Genomic DNA, 18,662 nt, shown 5'->3' with positions numbered 1-18,662 from the left:
GTACCTGTACTTCAGTGGTTACGACAGCCCCACTGCCACCTTCCTGTCTATCTGTGCCAGCTACAATCACCAAAGGAGAGGGCAACTCTGCAGAGAAAACAGAATCGTTACCTCACCCTAGAGGAGCTCTGCGAGTATTGTTGATTTGATTAACCTTTTGAACAAGATAGTTGTCCATGGGACCAGCCCCCATTACGGGTTTATTAGTCTTAACCGTAGCCATATTATCAAACGTAACAGTAAACCTTGAAACAGTACAGGTTACCAGTGATTCTAGTGACACATACAGTTATACACAATAAAACTCACAATATAGTGAATGAGCAAACCCCACAGCGAATAAATACAAGGTCCGTGGCCCAGCCCGGTCTCTTCTGGTCTCTGAGGGCCACAGAGGGCCCGCCCTTTGCCCGGGCTTAGCCCGGCGCTACCCGCGCGCGGTCCTGCCACGCGGGGGGCGAAGTCAGTTTAGTAGCGCCTTCGGGCGCGAAAATGCGGCGATTCCGCTTCCAGGGTGCAAGGGATCCTGGGTAGTGTAGTCCCGTCTTGCACTCCCCCCACACAGCGGTCGCGATGTTCAGCGATGGCGGGAGGGAGAAACGGAGGCCAACAGGAGAGGCAGCCCAAAGAACCACAAGGGCACACAGGTGAGCACCAGGACGCAGGCAGTTCGTGCAAACAACCCCTGCTCTGCCGAGGGCGAAGTCAGTTTAGTAGCGCCTTCGGGCGCGAAAATGCGGCGATTCCGCTTCCAGGGTGCAAGGGATCCTGGGTAGTGTAGTCCCGTCTTGCACTCCCCCCACACAGCGGTCGCGATGTTCAGCGACGGCGGGAGGGAGAAACGGAGAAACGGAGGCCAACAGGAGAGGCAGCAGCCCAAAGAACCACAAGGGCACACAGGTGAGCACCAGGACGCAGGCAGTTCGTGCAAACAACACTCAGAATGCAAATTATAGCCATATAACTTTCCCCACGTGAAACCATGACTGAGGTTACCATTTGCTCAAGGTAAAGACTCCTCACTCTCGGTATTTTTTACACCAACATTTGTCAAACAGCAAATTATAAACGGTGAATTATAAACCTGCAATCAACACGTGACGTCACGGATTTTCTGGCCATACAACAGCACCCCAACAAGCATTTGTAATGCAATAGGACTCGCATTTACGCGAGACCTATTGCATTCCAAATGGGAGAGCGGGCGGGGCTCAGGGGGGCAGGAAGGCACGGACAGTGGGAGTGCTGGCGGGGGGTGCGAGAAGGCACGGACAACGGGAGTGCAGGGGAGGGGAAGAAGGCAGGGCAAGGGGAGTGTGGGCGGGGGAGGAGCTGAGAAGGCACAGAAAAAAATATTGCTCTAAATAACACGTACCGTACAGTGTAACACTCAAAGTAAAGGAGGCAATAGCCATGGGAGGGTACAAATGACGACATGGTCAATAATAAGGTGGGACAACAAGCCTCATAATCAATCAGAAGACTGAATTTACGAAGGACAAAGACAGAAGCCAATAAAAACAAGCATTGGCATAGCCAATAGGTCTCGCCTTTGGGACCTTATAAGTGTTTAGCCATGCAACAGTTGCATAACTAAATACTTATAAGGTCCCAAAAGTGAGACCTATTGGCTATACCCAGCGGCAGCGAAAGTGATCGCGATCAAACATCAAAGCGGCTGTGCGGCCGCGAAAGTGAAAGTAATCGTGGTAAAAGCGGTGTGCGCGCCCGCGCACATGCAGTGTAGCTCTAGGCTGGCCTGGTAGCACTTTTTGGAGCCCTCTCAATAAGTCTCACCAGACCAGCGCATGCGCTGGGTCAGGCGAGACCTAAATATGGACGAAGAGTGTTGCCAGTTTGTTTCCCATACCCTAAAAAATGAATGGGCGACCGTATTTGAAACAGAAAGCGAAACCGCCTTGCACAGTTGTCAAAATATTTCATTAAGTTCATGCTGTTTGATTCTCTGCCTAATTGGCAAAGGTATGGCTGCGTGGAAAGAGGCCTGGTCCTCTTTTACGAACACAAGTGAAGCAATGTTTCAAGCTGTACTGTTGAGGCTCGTCACTTCTTAATCGAGGGTATCACATAGCTGTGAGTCAGCATCTTGATCACATCAGTTCAAAGCACATGCAAACCGGCGCTTGGAGTGTACTATTTTATATCACAATGCCAGCACGGTTCGCTGCGTTAGTGCATTTGAGGTGGAGGCTTTTCAACCAAACCAGTGCAAAACGAGTCTCAATTAACATATCCATCACTCCAGTGACTTACTTCATCTTCAAAATGGAGTTTGTGACCCCATTACACCCTACTTCATGGCGATGCCAATTATAAACTGGGAGCTTCAACTCAACGATCATTTGTGATTGTTAAAAGGGTGCTTCCGAGTAAAGACTTCCTCCATTGGTCGACAGTCTTCCCATAGATCTAAAACTTTGCGGTCAAAAATCAATTAGGTGAATCCTGGGAGGTTTTTTTCTTTTTTCATATTCTATGTTAGTATTGATATTATTTTGTTCCATTGAAAATCATTTTGGTAAAAATAACTCTGCATCCTGTAGTAGCAGATCTATCAAGAATACCTCATAGGAAGTAAACATTAGGTGTAAATAAGAGGAAGTATTTAATCAGTTCAAAGCAATGGGAACAGTACTTAAACCAGAACTCAAAGTTTTTTTAGTGGACTGGTTTTTCAAAGAATTTCAAATTGAAGGACACAATCAGCACAAGATAACAGTTTCTGCAATTCATTTATTTCGTTCAAGCAATTTTTAACTATGTCAAAGCGAAGAATTAAATACGCTTCTTTTTGGACAAATCTTAATTCGATGGCATCTCTGTTTGAGTCATATTTTATAGATGCCAAAATAGTCCACTCGAAATCTTTGTCCAAATTTTTATTTCTTCAATGAAATGATTCACAAGTGGTGTAAAAGTAACTTTTTTTCCTAATCGTGATTTGTGCTGTATAATTCTTTGTCGAATTTCCAGATTGGTCTTTCTTATGTACAGCTGTCAATATGTGCAGATGATGCCATATACAGACCTTTTGTTTTGCAATTTGAGAATGAGGTGTGTTGCCACCTGATATTCTTGTATTCAAAATGAGGGCCCTCAATTTTTGGGTGCGGACCACACAGGCACCACATTTGTGATGACCGTCCAGTGGTGGATCCACATCTGTCTCAAATCTGGTTTCTGTGTAGGTTGTGGAGTGTATGCATGTACTATCTACCTACCTATGCTTGATCTTTTTTTAGGGCAAATAAAGGATGCTCAAAACAGAAATCAATAGTAGATGCCAATTCTGAAGATTTTTTTTTTATTGATTTGTGCATGAACAGTAGGACCAGATTTTTGTTTTTTTTGTTTTTCCAAAAGAGTTTCACAAGATGTAAACCATGCTCATTTTAGTGAGTTTTTTAACATCTTACGGGGATATCCTCACACAACCAGTTTAGTAAGTACATTTTTAACATGAAAAAAATTGTCATCCTCAATTGAACAACTATGCCGTATCCTTAGAAATTGCCCATAGGGCAGAGTGTCTCTCAAACCTCATGGGTGAAAACTGTAGTACTGGAGGGCTTAGTTTCGGTCCGTGGGTTTTTGATATAATGTTGTCGAAAGATTTTCTCCTTCAGCAATTATTTTCTTATTTTTGTTAATGTAATCCTTTATGTCTGGGGACCTGTTGCCAGATGTATCAACATTACATTTTGCGAGTCTATAATAACAAATTTACCGTTTCGCTATTATAGACTCGCAAAATTCAATGTATGTAGGAATCTGCTAATACTTTGTGATTCCTACGCATTCCTTATTTGCGACTCGCTATTTGCGAGTCGCACATTTCTATGGGCCAAGAGGCGCATAGGAATGAATGGGGAATTGCATTCGCAATTTGCGAGTACCCAATAGGTACTCGCAAATTGAGAATGCAATTTCCAAGATCCAAGGGTTCCAAAAGGACACCCTGTTGCACCCCTGAAATGTGCATGTATGCACATGTGGCTCACATACATGCCCCACATGGCACTTTAAAAAATGCAAAAAAGTGGATTTTTCTAGGAAATCGCAAATTACCACCAACTTGAAGTTGGTGGTAATTTGCGATTCCTTAAAGGAATCTCACAATTTGTGATGGCTACTAGAATAGCAATTAGGAAATCACAAATTGCGATCCTCTAAATGCGTGCGCAAAATAGGGAATCGCAAACTTTACGATTCCTTATTTTGCATGTGGGTTTTTTCTTTTCTACATTGCACACAGCGTTTTTGCGATCGCAAGCGCTGAAATTCTGTGAATTTCAGCGTTTGCCATTGCAATTTAGCTCCTGGAGTCTAACCACGCAATGAAACTGTCTAAGGGGCACATGCATCAAGGTAGGCATTTAGGATTCCTTAATTGCAATTATTAGAGAATTGCAATTATGGAATCGCAAAAGCCTATGCATGTAGGAATCGCACAAAAAATTGCAATTCCTACACATTCCTTAATTGCAACTCGCAAATGGCGAGTCGCAATTAAGGAATGGCTTCCCATTTATACCTATGGGCCTACAGGCCCATAGGAATGAATGGGAATTGCATGCGCAATTTGTGAGTACCAAATAGGTACTCGCAAATTGCACATGCAATTTCAAGGGTGCAAGGGTCCCAAAAGGGCACCCTGTTGCACCCCTGAAATATGCATGTGTGCAACATGGAACTTCAAAGTTTTTGCAAATTACCATCAAGTTCAAATTGATGGTAATTTGCGACCCCTAATAATGAAATCGCTATTTGCGATTGCATCATGCATTGCATTTAGGGAATCGCAAAAGTTTGCTCAAATGTCATAACCTGTGTTGGAATAGAGATTGGGTTGGACAGAAAGTAAATTTTTAAGGCCTGAGGCCTCTATGCTTTGGGGAGAATTCTGTTGTAAAAAGTAAACTTTTAGTCGCATTTTCCTATAGAAGTCCAGAAATTTAATTTTGAAACTTACAAAGTTGGTCTATTTTGAGGGTAAATGGACAGCCCCTTCCTAGGAGGCTTTTTTCCAATGAAGATGAAGTTCTTTTTGATAAGTTGAAAATGGAGGTAGTCACTGGTTCTTGTGAAATGTTGTTCCGTGTTTATTTCCCATAGCAGTCTGCAAAATTGTTGTTTTCCTCTGCATCTCTGTTGGCCTCTTCCTAAAAAAGACAGTTGCTTTTTTGAAAAATTCTGATTCTGGTTCGATGATCCTTCACCTGGATCAGATTTAGCCGTGTATTCTGAGAAAAATGCCTACAAAAAGTAATGAACTGTTTTCTACATCTACTTTAGAACTCTGAAAGGAATCTCCAAGCCTCAGGGCAAGTATAGAAATCTTCTTAGAGGTAAGGATAAGCAGTTTCCAAGTTGAATGACTTCTTGTTTCTCTTGAACTTGGAGGTTTTTTGATTAATTGTGTAGTTTTTAAAGTCCAACATTGTTTGCATTTTTTTCCAAAAGTAGTTTAGCCTCAGATATGGACAGATTATCTTTGCTCTCTTGTTCAAGCTGTAAATTTCTTCCCATTGCTTTTCTGATCGTCGTTGAGCTGTTTCCATGGAAAGGAACCATCAAATCAAGGCTGCATTTGGTGCCAATAAAGCGGTATCCTTTCCGATTTCTGGGTCCTCAATAAAAATGACTTGTATATTCCGTATTTGCAAACCTCATGGGATTGTGCCAGATTTTAAATGCTCCAAAAAGAAGTGGCCATAGAATTCAGCTCTTGTGCATTTAAAACATTTTTTTTTTTAGACATAACAGTTTGTCAGATTCATTTTGCTGCTTAGCAGTGAAACTCAAGCTAAATGATGAAAATATTGAAGGAGTAGAGATAAGTCTCTGTATATGCTCTTCTGTGAGTGTCTTTTTCAGATACTTGGCTTTTTTGAAGAAACAAAGCAAAGGAAAATACTTTTTTTTAAATGTCAAGAAAAGCCCTACACTAATCCCTAATGTTTTTACACATTTTAGACAGGAAAGTTGTTAACCCTAGGAAGCAACACTCATGGGTGAACACATTGAAACTCTTTGTCTGGAGTATATATTGTGGGTGCTTAAGCACTGTGCTTGTAGGAAATAAGGAAATGGTGCAACAATGTTCCATTAAAAAATGTCAGGAAAAAAGATTACGTATTACAAAAATATTAATGTGTGCAAAATATGACTCAATGATTAGATCCAACAAGGTTGTTAATAATAGCCTACATTTAAACTGAAACAATTGGATTATTCTAAAAAGTTGCAAGTAGTTTACAGAAAATTACATAGATTTCTGAATGGTAGCAAATAATCTCATTCAAAATACAACTGGCATCTGGGCTCCTCTTGAATGACTGTATGACATCAACATGAAGCACTCGACTCAAGAGCACAACAATTAGCTCAACCATGGCATCATTCAGGAGGTGACTGACTGCGTATTCCCTTTGCAACATTAAATTTAACAAACACAGGTAACAGCCTTACAAAATAGACAGTAGATCTCAAGTTATAGGGTTCTCAAATTTCTGAACAAGTATCCTTAACCTAGCCTTGCTAGTTCAGACACTGTCTGGTATTTACAGGAAGTATGAATGCAGAGCATCAACGCATCAAACTAAAGAATCAGTCTATCCAAACATGTGGGCATTCCTAACCAAATCACAGAAATGAATTTCAGCATACAGCAGTAATCAAAAGCAACACATTGACAGAATTCAACATACATGTTCCTATGTTTTGAAGAGTAGTCATACCAAAAGTAGACATCTAGAAGCAATTCTTCTATATCAAAATCAATCTAGCTGGAGCAGAAAGCAGAAGTAGTATGGGAGTCTGCATTGTGAGCCATGATGCATTGACAAGTCATAAAATAGATTTTAGGATTTAGACAGTACTCTAGGTTTGTTGGAGTTATGCCTTCCCACATTCACTGCAGCACTATTTACACCGAAGCCAATACAAATTTTACCTATCATATTGTGTTTCAGATCAAACTCTACTTGATGCCAACAAGAGTCATTCTTCTCACAAATCAAGCAGCGTTAGGCACATTGAATGGACTTAACAGCAAAAATTATCCCTGGAGTTAATTTTTTTTCTCCAAAGTAATGATTGTACCCTATGAGTTTTAGCCTATGACGATTTTAATTTAAAGCACTGGAGCATATGCCTAATGCAGGCTGCTGTAGTACAACACAAAGATCTATGATATGCATTATGACATTTGTTGAGGGCTGGACTAGACACTGTTTAGGAAAGGACACCAAGCAATGAATTGAGCATCCCACTGACATCACATATATAAGTCCAGGTCATCATACTGCAGCACTCTCACATGATTGACTGAAAAGTAAACTGTACGCAGAGAGGAAAACTGAAATGCCCAGGAATGCATAAAGTGTGGAGACTTTATTAGAATGTTCGTCCCCTTGATTCCCTATGTACATAGTAGAAAACATATATCTCTTCCTATAATGCGTGGGAAAAACATCTGTAAAACAGTTGGCTTTGTGCATTCCCTTTAAAAACATATCAGTCAATTCAAAACTGATAACATAAAACTTAGATGGTGTAGCTTCTTGCGAGATTTATGACAGAACCCTTTTGGCTCCTAATGGACTCTATAGAGCTGTGACGTGGGTGTCAGACCGGAATGCAATGAAAGCTTGTTTTAGAATTTTAGGTTCACAGTTACATGCAGATGAATAAAGATGTGTAATATAAAGCTCTGTGTTTGGCGTCGTTATTGGTGCGTTCCCGAACTAGGCAAGACACTACAACTGGCAACAAGATAAGGGATAAGTAACCCCAAAAATGACAGCTTTCCCAGAGAATTTGCCGTGGTCCAAGCAAACTCCTTATGCATGCCATGTGTGTCACTGTCAAAGTATCGAATTGACACTTCATGCATGTGGAGTCAAAACGCAGCTACAGCTGCAAAGCAGGTGAAGACAAGAGAAGTGTTCTGAAGAATCTACACGTTGATGGCTGAGAACCTGCTAGTCAGGCCATACCCAGAGGTACTGCGCTACCATGCAAGATACAATTGTACATTTGACAGAGCTATGCTTTAAAAGGCAATTACGTGTTTATACAGGAAAAAGTGCTACAAAACTGCAGTAGTGAAATACTAACAGAATACATAGAAGCGCTGGCTGAAAGAATAAGTAAGAAAGCCTCGATTAGCAGAGCTTAGCAACCTACGCACTGGTTGAGGAGACCCAAGAAAAAGCACAAGGGATGTGCTTACTGAGCTGTACGATACCTGTAGTGGCACAACACCAAAGCTGCCAGGTGATGGCTTAGAACAACTCCAGAGGTATCTAACAAGTGAAAGGGCTCCAATTGAGTCTAACAAGGAGGTCACAGTTCCCCCGATTATCCATGACGACTCTGAAGCTGGTCCATAGCCAAACCCTCAGAAATGACACAGGCTCAAATGGACAGTCAATTGTAGCAGAGGGAGCTCCACCCTCAATGTCAGTCGCTGCCACCTTGCTGAAACCATCACCACCTTTTGATACTGCTGAAAAGCAAAATATTAGTGATAGATGGACTGCTTGGATAGAGACATTTGATGATTTCATTGATGCACTTGAAGAGTCGGCATGATGGTGTAAACTGCTCACACAGGCCCTGCACTGGCAGGCTTGAGACGTGTTTTAAGGGCTATTTGTGGTAGTGGCACAATTAGTGCTACAGGTCCACTAGCCGAACTAAATTTACAGGCCCAGGGGGCACCCCACTAGGGACTTACAGATAAATTCAATATGCCAATTGTGGATAATTCAATGAAACCATGTGTAGAAGAGACACACTTGCAGTTTATCTCTGATTAGCAGTGGTAAAGTCCTCAGAGTCCTAAGGCCAACAAAATAAATGCAGCAGAAAGTGGAGGTAAGCAGGCAGGCTGTCAAGTGTTACACCCTTCTTGAAACTTTTTAAGGAAGGGGTACATCTAATCTGAGTGGCTACTGAGTTCCATATTTTAGTTTTTTTTCCTGTGATAGGTTGTTTTAGACTAATTCACTTTCTCAAGCATGAGAACGGAACAGCTTCAGTAATGTATTAAAAGTTCTACTTACTCAAGAGATATTCTTGTTTTGGGGTAGATATTATGGGTGCTCAAGCACAGTGCTTGTAGGTAATAAGGCAAAGGTACAAAAATGTTCCATTCAAAAATGCCAAGCAAAAAAGATCACGCATTAGGAAGATATTCATTAGGGGCCCGATTCACAGAACTAACTTAAGACAAAATCCTAAACATACTACCATTTTGGTATTCACAGAAGGCAGTTACTCATTTTGGTATTCACAGAAGGCACTTACTCATTGATGAGTAAGTACCTTCTGTGAATAACAAAATGAGTAACTTACTCATTTTGAGTAAATCACTCATTTTGAGCAACTTACTCATTTTGGTATTCACAGAAGACACTTACTCATTGATGAGTAAGTGCCTCTGTGAGTACCAAAATGAGTAACTGCCTTTTGTGAATACCAAAATGAGTAAGTGCCTTCTGTGAATAACAAAATGGTAGTAAGTTTAGGATTTTGTCTTCAGTTAGTTCTGTGAATCGGGCCCAATGTGTGCAACATCTGACCCACTGATTAGACTCAACAAGGTTGTAAATATTAGCAGCCTACAATTAAACTGAACAAGTTGGATTATTCTAAAAAGTTGCAAGTAGTTTACCGAAAAATACATGGATTTCTAAATGGTAGCAAATAATCATCATTCAAAATGCAGGTATTGCAGTGATCACTGTCATAGTGCAGGGTGTCAATACGTCAAATAAAATGAGTAAAATTGTTTGCAGTCTCAATAACAGAACAGACAGCTGTTTTTAAGTCAGGACACCAGATATTAGCTTTAATATTCATGTATTTAAAGGTCATATGTTTTGCAAGGATCCCTCATGATTCCTCTACCCTGTGCCACATATCTGAGCAGGCAAAGTGGGTGCTGAGGACATGCATAATACAACATTTATATGGAACCCTTTGATAAAAGCATCCATAGTATTCAGCTATCTAAGTAACATTAGTGACAACGTGAGCTTCAAATTTGCTGCCTATTTGATGTTGTTCAGAACGACAAAGTGAAAAATTCCTTTTATCACTGGTACCAGAGATACATCTCTATATTTCACAGTAGTGTTGTGATATCCCTTAAATCAAGCCCTCGCTATATGCAAAAACCCCAATGATGCATTACTGCTCAGCCCCACTCAATCATGAAAGAAAAAGTGCTGACATGGAGAAGAGGGGACACTTGTCCTTGATTATTGCATAGATATTTGTGACCACATTTCTTGTATCGGGGATGGGTGTAAGGGAAAGATTTTTCTATTGTAATGCACCTTAATACCAATCATAAAAGATTGTTTTCACTTTTTAATGCAACTTCAAAAAGCTATGAGAAAACATTTCTTGCAAGCTTTCTATTGATTTCATTAGCTGGAACTTTCCAGGCCAAGGTGTGCAAGGTTTTCAAATCTCGGCAGTCATGTTGGGGACCACCTTATAAATATCACGCCCAAAAGTGTCCCATTTACTAAGCAATCACGGTTCGGGTCACGTCTACAAGAGAACCAAGGGGCATATTATCAAGCACGGAGTTTAAATTATCGCCGCTTTAGCGGCAGAAAACAGCCGCTAAAGCTGCGATAATGGGCTTGATAATATGCTGCAGAGAATTCCAATTGAAGCCCATGTTGACACCACAACATGGGCTTCTATGGGAATTCACAAGGGCATATTATCAAGCCCATTATTGCCGCTTTAGCGGCAGTTTTCTGCTGCTAAAGTGGCGATAATTTTAACTCTGTTTCTTGATAATATGCCCCAACAATTTAGCTGAACTAAGCATCCTAATCCACCTGGTTAAGCCACGCTTATCGAGCGGTCGCCTCCTGGATCCACCTGTGGGAAAACAAATAAAAAACAAGAGTAGTGCACCTCAGTTCTGATTTCGTAAACCAGAAAAAGACACTGACAATGAAAGCAAGCACAATGTATGCACTGGAGCATAGTTTCGAAAGGGGGCGTTTGGGGTTTTACTCCCCTCTCATAATTCAGTTTTCTGGTAAATATTTGCGTTCAGGTGCATTCAGTCGGATAGGGTGATGTCTGTCTGATTTCCCCAGCATGTTTGACATACACATAGACAAAAATGCATGCACACTCTCTCCCTCTTTGTTTTAAATGTCTTTAAAATGTTGGTTAGTTTATAAAAATATTGTGTTCTTCCTCAATTATTACTCTTACCAATCTGCATTCCACTCCCTTACTACTGCCCCTTAAGCCCCCCAAATGCCCTACTAGTCATATAATTTAACATTCTATGCCTGCGTGATTGTTGGAAAATCTGAAGGTCACATCCCCCTTATCTCACTGTCCAAGCAACGCTGCAGTGTAAACTCAATCGCTGTACTCTGCATTGAACTGCATTCCAGCAATTAGTGTCAGGGGCCGGGAGGTGTGTGTGGCTCCAGGAGGGACAGGGTGAGTCAGCACTAGGCTGAATGGGACATCTGTGCTGGGAGTAATGGGAGGAGTAATCCCCTGACTCTGAATAGGACTGTGCCCAGCCTGTACAATGCTGGCTCTGCTCCCTGTGGTGCATCTTATCACCTAGCCCCCACCTGACAAAGAGGAAGAGGAGCTTGGAAAACAAAGTGCTCCAAACCCCCCCTGAACCAGTTGCATCTGGTTCCCTTATGCCCTGTACTAAAGACAAAGGAATGCCTAGTATAAGTATAGGAGCTGTGACCCCATGAAATTGTTCTTGTTCTATTCTGTGCTTGTGCTTTTCCTGTGACTTGGGGGGCCTGGTGCTGCTGCTGGGCTCCAGGAGGAACCACCACAAGGAGCTGCCTCCCTGCTGGAGGGTCCTGTGTGCTGGCCTTCCTGGGCCCAGCTTTGCCCCCTTGACCACTAAAGACTTTTGCTGCTGGAGCTTTGGCTGCACCTAGCACCTGTGAGTGCTATATTTTAATAATCTCCTAGCAAACTCAGCAGATGTCCAAGCAAACTTTCCCCATGGTTCACCCCAGAACTTAAAACAATGAAACTGGCCGTCAGGGCAGATGAACGTAAATGGCGACATACAAAAAATCCAAACGATAGACTACAATACAAAAAGTCCCACCGTCAATATATGAATGATATAGCCATAGCTAAAAAAAGTCTATTTGGGACACAGGATAGACCAGGCCGCAAACTCTCATAGAGAACTTTAAAAAATAGTTAAGGAGTTCTCTAACCCCCCGTCCTGTCAGCCTGCCACAGTTACGTCCCACGAATGGGTCAACACCCTTTCTTCTTTTTTCTATAATAAAATCAATGTCATCTACAAATTATTCTCTAACCCTACTGTCACCGACCAACCATCCAAGCAGACAATTAATATAACCCTTCCCGTTCCTACTACCATTCTGAAGGAATTCCACACATTCACTGAAGACGAAGTAACCCTCACAATGAATAGAATTAATTCAGGCTCTCCAGCCGACCCAGCTTCGTCCCAAATCCTATCCAAAGTTGCCTCTATTTTTATTCCTCACCTGACCAGAACCCCTAATCTTTCACTTTCCCAGTCGACGGTACCCACACACTGGAAAGAAGCCATCATCAGACCTATTCTGAAAAAACCCTCTGCTGACCCAATACAACCTTTAAATTATCGCCCAATCTCCCTCCTTCCAATGTTTGGTAAGGTCTTGGAATCCTTGATAAACACACAACTTACTAAACACCTAGAAGTTAATAAACTGCTGGATCCTTCTCAATCAGGATTTAGAGCGTTTCACAGCACTGAAACAGCTCTACTCGAAATGGTGGACAATATTAGACTTGCTCTTTATGCAAAACAGTCCGCCATCCTGATTCTACTTGATCTGTCTGCTGCCTTCGACACCATCTCACACAGTATTCTCCTAAAGCGTCTGGCGGAGGTTGGTGTCGAAGTCTCAGCTCTATTATGGATCAAAAGTTACCTGACTGGACGTAGCTCTAAAGTCCAAATTGGCAAATTTTCTTCCATAGATCAGGAAATAGATAAAGGTGTCCCACAAGGTTCCATATTAAGCCCCACGCTTTTTAATCTTCACGTGTCTCCTCTAGCAAAATTAATCAAAGCACATGGCTTCTAAACCGTATCCTATGCTGACGACACACAAATTCTCATCACCCTGGGAACTGATCCCACCAATGTCAAATCTAGATTGCAACAATGCATGCTCGCGGTAAAAGACTGGATGACAAACAATTATCTGTTACTCAATGCAGGCAAAACGGAGATATTGCTCTTTGGAAATGCACACAAATATTGGACAGACGAATGGTGGCCGTCAACTCTAGGACCCTGTCCCCCACCTAAAGCGACAGCCCGGAACTTAGGGATAATGCTAGATAACAAACTCTCCATGGCCGACCATATTAACAACATTGCGCGCACCAGCTTTGGGCTTATGCGTAACCTTAAGAAAATGTTCAAGTGGATTCCCCTCCCCTCCCGTCTGCCTTTAGTCCAGGGACTAATTATTAGCCGCCTGGACTATGGCAATGCTCTTTTTGCCTCCATAAACGAAACTCTCCTGAACAAACTCCAGGTCCTGCAAAATACTGCGGCCAGGATGGCTCTCGATCTCCCCTCCCATACTTCCTCTGCCCCCTGTCTGAGGTCGCTACACTGGCTTCCCATAAAAAAGTGCATTAAGTTCAAACTTTGCTGTTTGGTTCATAAAACTCTAAATGGCAAAGGTCCTATATACTTAGCCAAAAAGCTGACAGGCTATCGCCCGACAAGAACACTCAGATCTACTAGTAGGCACCTCCTCACCGTTCCCAAAGTACGAACCGTCAGAAACGGAGACAGATCCTTCTCTAAAATAGCCCCTGAGACTTGGAAAACTCTTCCTTTACCTATTAGGCTAGAACTTAACCATCAGAAGTTCCGTAAATACCTGAAAACCTGGCTATTTTAATGTTGATTGACCGCACGTCCACCATCTGAGTATCTGCCGGCGCTATGAAACCTATGGGTGATTTATGCACCTTACAAATGCCAATACATACATACATACATACATACATACAAGAGCGTGGGTTGCGCCACGCTGAGCTGCAGCCCATTAAGAGGGAATCCCCATCGTAGGGATTCCCCCGTGATGCTGAAAATCGCGTGTTTGTAAGCGGGAGCCTACCCCGTGTTTGTATGTGTTTTGAGGCGGGAGCCCACCCCTTTATGCTGCTGGATGCGGAAGCCCACCCCGCATTGTGATGATCCAGTATAACAGCGGGAGCCTACTCCGCGTTGTGCCATCAAGAGAAGTTGCTGCCGCCCCTGTGGGGCCTGACCGTGAGAAAGGAGGTGCCCTGCGCAGCCCCGAGCTGCTCCACGGCACGAGAAGGATTAGGATTCCCAGTCCGGGACATCCTCCGCAGCATTGAAGGAGCGCCGCTGTCATTTGGGGCGGTGCAGCCGGAAATCAGGCAGAATCCCCTCCTGGGTGTGGGCAGGGCCCACTGCAGCAAGAGGCGTCCGCCAGAGGAGTCTCGCTCCGTAGAGGCTGGCCCACCAGTTCTGCCTAAGGAAGCTGGAGCCTCGCCAAAAGAAAGGTCGGAGAGTGCGGGCTCCTGTCGGCTGGCCGCTGGCTGCCCCCATTTCCCCTACAACAAAGAGCCCAGTGAGTGGGGGTTTAGAAGGCACACGGTTGGTGCCTGCGGGGGCCGACTGCACGGCCAAAGGAGGTCAGGTGAGCAGGACCTGCGAGGTGCCTGGAGTGCCTGGGGCTGTCTACAGCTGCACCGCCATGCTATGGCCAGCTGCAACTTTGGGGCACTTTTCGTTTAGGAGCCACAGTGGGGGTTCAGTAGGCACAGTGGTGCCAGGGCTAATTTTTACTCAGCTGTACCACGAGAGCACGGGCAGCTGCAACATTGGGGCATTTGTTGCTTAGGAGCCCCAGTGGGGGTTCAGGAGGCACAGTAGTGCCAGCCCTATTCTTTTCCTTGGGGGCATTTCGTTTTGAGGAGAGATGGGTGAGTTACACTCCTGCCCTGCCCCAGCGCTTTGCGCTCGTTCTCTGTAGCTGCAAGTGGCAGACTCCCGCCCTGACATTTTGGACATAGGGCATTTATGCCCCAGAGGAAGGCCAGTTGGCCTGGAGTCATTTTGGGGGAGATTGCTAGTGCGCCAGGCTCTACAAAGTTCCATAATGTGTTTAACCTGGTGATTGGTGCATACTGTGTTTTATGCCCCTTACGTGATGATATGCTAAATGTGATTTATGTTTATCCGGTTATTGCCTAATATGATTTGTGATTAGGAGGTTATAATGCTGAGTACAGTCTTTTGCCAGTAATTACTGGTTGTGTTCTACATTTAATATTTGTGCTTGTGACATGTTCTGACAGTGGCCCAATGGTCCTTGTCAAGTGTATATAATCCCCTGTGAATATTGCCAAGTGCCAGTTGGCACAGTGTAAATGTTTGATTATGTTTCTAATGTGTTTATAATACAAAGGATATTTTTTATATAACCTTGTGTGGAGTTTCTTTTGTGGTGTGCTGTGTGTGTGTGTTGCGCAAACGCTTTATACATTGCCTCCAGGATAAGCCTGACTGCTCGTGCCAAGCTACCAAGGGTGTGAGCAGGGGTTATCTTTGGGTTGTAACTTCCTAGCCTTGACTGGAGTGGTGGTTTCTGCCTGGCTTTGGCGGAAGCCTTAGCTAACCAGAAATCTCATTTCTAACACTGTCTATCAATTGTTCTTTTTGCATTTGTCAACCCGAGTAGGACGGGTATGTCCAGACATGGGTCCCGTGCTCTCCATGCCACTGGAGTCAAGCTATCCTGGCTGATGAGGACTGAAAGCCCGAAACCAGTTCTAGGATGCCTGTTTCCAGTCCAGGGAGGACCTGGCCTGGCAGTTCGGGCTGGACTATTCCCATTGGGTGCAGGGTCAAGACTGATTCGCATATGACTGGGTCCAAACTAGAATGGCATGGTGAGCAACAAAAACGATGGATTTAGGTCAAGATCTCTGTACTGGGGTGAATGTATGACATTGTTTTGCATTCTGTCCATCAATTGTTCTTTTTGCATATGTCACCCCGAGTGGGACGGGTATGCCCAGACATGGGTCCCGTGCTCTCCATGCCACTGGAGTCAAGCTATCCAGGTTTATGAGGGCTGAAAGCCAGAAACCAGTCCTAGGATGCTTGTTTCCAGGCCAGGGAGGACCTGGCCTGGCAGTTCGGGCTGGACTGTTCCCATTGGGCGCAGGGTGAGGACTGATTTGCATATGACTGGGTCCAAACTGGAATGGCAAAAAAAATGATGGATTTAGGCCCTGATCTATGTACGGGGTGGATGTATGACATTGTTCTGCATTCTGTCCATCAATTGTTCTTTTTGCACTTGCTGAGATTCACGCAGTGGGTAGCAGGGAGCCTGACACCGACTTTTGAAGAGCCCCCCTTTACACAGGATAGACTGAACGGCTCCGCACCCTGCTAGGGACTGCAAAACAACAGCATGTCCAAAGCAACTAACACAAAGTGATACGCCGGTGTTGGGTAGGTGCCTACAGAAGACTAGGAGACAACCTTGTGGTAGGTCACAAACTCTTCCACCAAGAACAACACACTATCAAAATCATGTTTTGTTTCCTGACAAAAGTTGAAGATCCGTACATGCTTGAGCACGTTGTCATGAACTGGAAGGTGTTTCAAAGCATACTATACTCTATTCATGCGAAATCTGTGAACTGTTTCATAGTGAGCTTTCTGGGTTCCTTGATCAATTTTACCCACTTTCAAACATGTTCCTTAACTTCCATGCACAATGATGCCATCATTCAGGCTTGGATCTGGCATTCTTCTGATATAAAAGCAGGTAAACTGACATCTGGGCTCCTCTTGATTGACTGTATGACATCAACATTAAGCACTCTACACCGGAATGGGCAATGATGCTTCTGGGGGCACTCCCACATGAGGGGCAATGGAGGGGGATAGATGATTGGGCACAGGCAGGAGCCACAAAAGTGAGAGACCTATACCGGGACGGAGAGCTACTACCCTTTGAAGATTTCAGTACAGACTGGGACATCCCACAGGGGCACTTTCTACTTCACAGGGCGGTCACGGGGGCACTATGTCGACACTGGGGCACAGGCAGCAATGAACCGCCACGGCATCCCACCTGCGAATACGTAGGCCTAGCACAGGGACCATAAAAGCGGTTGCATGCCTTTACAGGGCCATGGGGCGGGATTCTGTTCAGCCACTGGACCGGTTGAGACCGCAGTGGGTAGAGGACATAGGCAGGCCACTGGAAGATAAGGACTGGGAGAGTATACTAGTACAGACAAATAAAGTATCCAGAAATGCATGCTTTAGCCAAATTAGCTTCTACATGCTTCACGGAGCGTACATAACACCAGAACGTATTAACCGGTTCTTTCATAGAGAGGATGCTGCATGCTAGAGTTATCAAGAACGGGGGTGACTTTTATACATATGATAAGGAACTGTCAGTCCCTGACGCAATATTGGTAAGAAGTAACAAGGAAGACAGCCAGGATAACAGAGCGAGTAGTCCCATGTACACCAGCGCACGCCGTTCTCAACCTGTTCCTGCACACAGCCAAGACTAAGACCACGGACCAGTTTCAGGACCTCGCCTTCATACTAGGAAAGCGGGAAATCACTAGCATATGGAAGGCACCGAACTGCCCTAGTGTCCATAGATGGAAGCGAGAGTTAGTGAAATGGGCGGGGTGCGAGGGCAGAATCTTGCTCAGAAATGCGGGAAGGGATGTGGACAAGTTGGAAAGAGCTCAGACATTGAAGATATTGCTGGAAGGAATGAGGAGCGATGACCCCGAGTCTGGGGCCACCACCTCTGGGAGACCATCATGGCAGGGAGGCCCCAGAGGCAGAACCAGGAGGGGGTAGTAGCACAGGTGCCGGGGTGAGGCCACCTAACTGCCTTAGAACTGTGAGGGAATAGACCCGGAAAGGAGGCAACAGAGTAATGCAGACACACAACACAAGGAACAGTGGAAGTAATCAATAGAGCTCATCAGGTGACAATAGGAGACAGCAGTGCAAGGGGGGGATGGTTGAGTCCCGGTTGTCTAGTTGGGGGGGGACTGGGGAGGGAGGGAACCCAGGCACTGAATAGAAGAGCCTATAACTATAAATTGAATGGGCATGATAGAATTGGGAACTATACTAATACATTTGCAATGATTATATTTATGCGATACATACAACAAGATATGTTGAGACTGAGAATGTTAGATGTCCACCTGTAAGGATGATGGAGAAGAGACTGAGATGTATGTAAAATGCAATAAAGTTTGTTTAAAAAAAAACAAGAAAGAAACCTTTAAGTGTGCTATCTTTCCTTTTGTACAATTCTACCTTGGTTTCAGATTGGTTATGTGTACCATTTTCATAGGTTCAGTGTACTTGTGGGTTACGTTTAATGACCAAATGTGTGACACTTAGTGTGACACTTTCTCAAGAGCAAAATCAAGAAATGAAGTCCAGCGAAGCATATATATCAGAAATGACACCTATTTGAGCAATAAGAAACTCTAAGAAGAGCTTGAAACTTCTGCAAACCACCATAAAT

At 43.8% G+C, this 18,662-nt stretch overlaps 1 pseudogene; it reads right to left on the bottom strand.

The window, feature by feature from the left end:
• Positions 1-18,662, bottom strand: part of LOC146855497 (uncharacterized) — a 124,350-nt pseudogene that overhangs the window by 85,857 nt on the left and 19,831 nt on the right.

Source organism: Triturus cristatus, chromosome 4_1, assembly GCF_964204655.1.
Source record: "Triturus cristatus chromosome 4_1, aTriCri1.1, whole genome shotgun sequence".
Lineage (NCBI taxonomy): Eukaryota > Metazoa > Chordata > Amphibia > Caudata > Salamandridae > Triturus > Triturus cristatus.
Note: the sequence above shows the minus strand (reverse complement) of the source record. Positions and strands in the feature narration are given on the sequence as shown.